Below are 5,315 nucleotides of genomic sequence, written 5' to 3' on the forward strand. Positions count from 1 at the left end.
GAGACAAAAGATCTTGATATTCAGCTCATTACTAATCATTCCTGTTTTGCTATTAGATAACATGCATGAAAATTTGCTGCTGTTTGACCATTTCCTGTCGTTGTATTACGATTTTCAGATTGTTAAATGAATTTACCAGATGCACTGCAGGGATGGCAGGGAAGGGAACGTGCTTCTGTTTTCTAGGGAAGAACATATGTAACAACTAATAAGTAGGGCTGTCAATTAATCGCAATTAACTCAAGCAAGTAACTCAAATATATTAATCAGATTTAAAAAATTAGTCACTATTAATCACAGTTTTAATTGCACTGTTAAACAATAGAATACCAATTAAAATTTATTAAATATTTTTTGTTTTTCTACATTTTCATACATATTGTATTGTGTTGTAATTGAAATGAAAGTGTATATTTTTATTACCAATATTTGCATTGTAAAAATCATAAACAAAAGAAATAGTATTTTTCAATTCACCTCTGTCTGCAGTGCAATCTTTCTCGTGAAAGTGCAGGTCACAAATGTAAATTTTTTTGTTACATAACTGCACTCCAAAACAAAACTGTGAAACTTTAGAGCCTACAAGTCCACTCAGTCCAACTTCTTGTTCAGGCAATTGCTAACACAAACAAGTTTGTTTACATTTACAGGAGATAATGCTGCCCTCTTCTTATTTACAATGTCACCAGAAAGTGAGAACAGGCATTTGCATGGCACTTTTGTAGCCAGCATTGCAAGGTATTTACGTGGCAGATATGTTAAACATTCGTATGCCCCTTCATGCTTTGGCCACCATTCCAGAAGACATGCTTCCATGCTGATGGTGCTTGTTAAAAAAAATGTGTAAATTAAATTTGTGTCTGAACTCCTTGGGAAGATTTGTATGTCCCCTGCTCTGTTTTACCCACATTCTGCCATATATTTCATGTTATAGCAGTCTTGGATGATGGCCCAAACCAGTTTGTTCATTTTAATAACAGTTTCACTGCAGATTTTACAAAATGCAAAGAAGATACCAATGTGAGATTTCTAAAGATAGCTACAGCACTCAACCCAAGGTTTAAGAATCTGAACTGCCTTCAAAAATCTGAGAGGGATGAGGTGTAGAGCATGCTTTCAGAAGTATAAAAGAGCAACACTCCAATGTGGAAACCACAGAACCCGAACTACCAAAAAAGAAAATCAGCCTTCTCCTGGTGGCATCTGACTCAGATAATGAAAATGAACATGTGTCGGTCCGCAATGCTTTTGATTTGTTATCGAGTAGAACCCGTCATCAGCATGGACGCATCTCCCCTGGAATAGTGGTTGAAGTGTGAAGGGGCATATGAATGTTTAGCATATCTGGCCTATAAATACCCTGCAATGCGGACTCCCAGTACCCATTGCACTCAACACCCGTCCCTCTGCAGTTTAGCCCTGCTGAAGTACAGTACCTGCTTCACTGTACTCCAAAGGAGAAGGTTGGATATGATACCTGATCATACACAAATCTTCAACTGTCTTGGGACCCCACCTCCTCCTGGGACCCTCCCTTCCCCCATACCCCTCAGTGCTGTTGTGTTTTTTTGCTTGTCTCTCTCCTCCAGTTGTTTGTTTTTTAATAAAAAAAAATTGTTTTGGTTTGAAAGCAAACAGAGCCCTGCAAAGCAACAGGCAGTTTTCTTAAACCTTCATAGTCCATCATCACAATCACTTCCTAGCATTACAAGCACTGCACTCCTGAGCATAGCAACAAAGATTAGTGGCTTTCAGCTTCAAATTGCTGCCTCAAGGCATCTCTGATCCTTATAGCCCTATGCTGTGCCCTTCTAGTAGCCCTGGTCTCTGGCTGTTCAAATTCAGCCTCCAGGTGCTTCACCTCAGCGGTCCGGCCCTGAGTGAATCTTTTACCCTGCCCTTCACAAATATTATGGAGTGTACAGCATGCGGCTATAACCATAGGAATATTGTCATTGGCCAGGTTCAGCCTCCCATATGGGCAGAGCCAGCGGACCTTTAAACGGCCAAAAGCACACTCAGTAGTCATTCAGCACTTGCTCAGCCTGTTGTTGAACTCCTGGCTGCTGTCAAGGTGCCCCGTGTATGGCTTCATAAGCCATGGCATTAAGGGGTAGGCAGTGTCCCAGGATCATAATGGGTATTTCGACTTCCCCTATGGTGATCTTCTGATGTGGGAAGAAAGTCCCCGCTCACAGCTTCCTGAACAGGCCAGTGTTCCGAAAGATACATGCATCATGCACCTTTCTGGACCAGCCTGCGTTAATGTCCGTGAAATGCCTTTGGTGATCCACAAGCGCCTGGAGAACCATTGGGAAATACTCCTTCTGATTAATGTACTTGGTGGCTAGATGGTTTGGTGCCAGAATTGGAATATGTGTGCCATCTATTGCCCCTCCGCAGTTAGGGAAGCCCATTTGTGCAAAGCCATCCACAATGTAACGCATGTTGCCCAGAGTAACGGTCTTTTGGAGCAGGATGCAATTAATGGCCCTGCACACTTCTGTCAACACAAGTCCAACTGTCGACTTTCCCACTCCAAACTGGTTCTCGACCAATCGGTAGCAGTCTGGAATAGCCAGCTTCCACAGTGCAATCGCCACGCGCTTCTCCAACGGCAGGGCATCTCTCATTCTCATGTCCTTGCACTGCAAGTGTGGGGTGAGCTCATCAAACAGTCCTATGAATGTGGCTTTCCTCATCCGAAAGTTCTGCAGCCACTGCTTGTCATCCCAGATGTGATTCCACCACTCAGTGCTTGTTTCCCGAGCCCAAAAGTGGCGCTCCACTGTGGTCAGCACCTCCGTGAATGCCACAAGCAATCTCATGTTGTAGCTACACTACTCTTGTCTTTGTAGTTTAAGGAATAACTTCACTATCACTTTTCATGTATTAGTGAGAGCGAGCAGCATACTGGTCAACAGTTTGGGATCCATTCCTGCAGACCAAAGAGGCAGAGTGCGCAGTACACATATCATTGAAAGATGGCACCAAATGCAGATGAAAGCACAGGCATGGATGGGATGCAAAGCCATCCAGACCCAGGATGCCCCATGACCCCCTCCTCCTTCCCACAACTCTTAGTGGTGGAAGAGGAAGAGATGCTCTGTGAGATAGCTGCCCGGAGTGCACTGCTCTGAATACCGCTGCAAGTGCCGCAAGTGTGAACACGCTATTGCGCAGGCAGCTGTCAGCGTGAACAAACAACAGCAGTTTCCTTTCAGCACTCTCTGAGCAGCACTGTAACTCTGCCAGGGTAGACATACCCTTAGAAGTTCATTGTATTCAAAAGGCAAATGTTTGTTGTGGACCTGTATGTAATGTCTCTAGGGAGGAGACCTGACTAATGTAAACCCTAGGAAGTGTTGTAAGCTTCAACTGTTAGAAACAGTGTGAACTTTTAATGTTGAGTGATTTCAGAGTAACAGCCATGTCAGTTTGGATGAGCTATTACCAGCAGGAGAGTGAGTTTGTGTGTGTATGGGGGTGGGGGGATGTGAGAAAACCTGGATTTGTGCTGGAAATGGCCCACCTTAATTATCATGCACATTGTAGGGAGAATGGTCACTTTGGATGAGCTATTACCAGCAGGATAGTGAGTTTGTGTGTGTGGTTTTTGGGAGGGGGGTGAGGGGGTGAGAGAACCTGGATTTGTGCAGGAAATGGCCCAACTTGATTATCATGCACATTGTGTAAAGAGTTGTCACTTTGGATGGGCTATCACCAGCAGGAGAGTGAATTTGTGTGTGGGGGGGTGGAGGGTGAGAAAACCTGGATTTGTGCTGGAAATGGCCCAACCTGATGATCACTTTAGATAAGCTATTACCAGCAGGACAGTGGGGTGGGAGGAGGTATTGTTTCATATTCTCTGTGTATATATAAAGTCTGCTGCAGTTTCCACGGTATGCATCTGATGAAGTGAGCTGTAGCTCACGAAAGCTCATGCTCAAATAAATTGGTTAGTCTCTAAGGTGCCACAAGTACTCCTTTTCTTTTTGCGAATGTTGAGTGAGTTTCTTAGGAAGTATCTGGAGGGAAGGAATGTACATTTCTCACCTCTGAACCCAATCTCTTGATGCTACCTCTTGAGAAGGGGACCTTTTGTCTTCTGATCACCTATTATGTAAGGCCAGATCAGATACCCAAAGGAAGGAAGGGAATCTCAGATTCATGGGCATGCTTGTTCTGAGGTAACATTGTTATGGACCTGTGACCAAACAAAACCGCCAGTGTGGGGACTGAAGGACTGTTCACCTGCTAGAGCCCTTGTTGAAGTTGTGAGTGATCTAGCTAATTGGCATGCATGTAGGTTTTTTTATTGTTTTTAATGCGTTTTCTCTCTAATGCTTTTACCTTAATAATAAATGTGTTTGCTTAGAAAGAACTGTGTGGTAAATTAACTGTAGGCAATTACATTGTTTGTTATCTCTGAGAAGGCAAAGCAGGCCTGCTGAGGCAGTCTGATTTCCTGGGGAAATTCACCCTGTAGGCAAGGAACTGTGCAGCATGGAAATACCCTGAGCAGGAGGGATAAAGAGACATAGGCCTGCACCCAAAAGAGGTGTTGTCTGCAGAGCATAGAATGGGTGCCATTACTGGACGATAGGGAATACAGCAGCATCCCTGAACTTGGATGGCAATGAGGTAGGTAGGCCATGGGAATGCACCACAGCCATGGCGGATTAGCCACTGGGCCCATGCGGGTGCCCCCCGTGCCTCAACGTGCGCAGCACTCCTGCCGGGGAGCAGACCTGGGGGCTGGCCCTGCTCCTGCCAGATTGGGGCACTGGGACTGGCCCCATTCCCTGGCAGGAGTGCCGGGTGGGCAGAGCAGGGTAACCCCCCATGCCTCAACCCCATTTCCCACGCAGGGGGCGGGGTGGGGCTGCAGTCGGGCAGGGCCCCCACTTGCTCTGGCCCAGGGCTCCTCAGAAGCTTAATCCACCTCAACACCCCCGAGGCAGGAGTGAGAGCTGGCACAACGATACAGGCGGAGGGGAGGCCCGCGGAGATGGGGAGCAGTGGGTCCGGCGGGCCACAGGGAACAGTGAGAGAGCGCGCTGGATAAATGCCTCGGCCCCAGATCTGCCGAGTCCCCGCGTGTCACGCCCCCTGAAACCCGCACGGTCCCGCTAGTGACGTCACGGGCAGACCTGGCCTAAAACCCCCTCGTCCTCCGTCCCCGAGATCACCCCTCCCCCCGCTGTGCTGCGACCGCCCCGAGAACGCAGGCGCGGGGAGGGACGCCGAGCGGGACTAGCCTCGCGCAGGCGCAGAGGGACGGCCGGTCAGACAGGGCGGGGAGGAGGGGGAAA

This window comes from Lepidochelys kempii, chromosome 2 (assembly GCF_965140265.1).
Source record: "Lepidochelys kempii isolate rLepKem1 chromosome 2, rLepKem1.hap2, whole genome shotgun sequence".
Taxonomy (NCBI): domain Eukaryota; kingdom Metazoa; phylum Chordata; order Testudines; family Cheloniidae; genus Lepidochelys; species Lepidochelys kempii.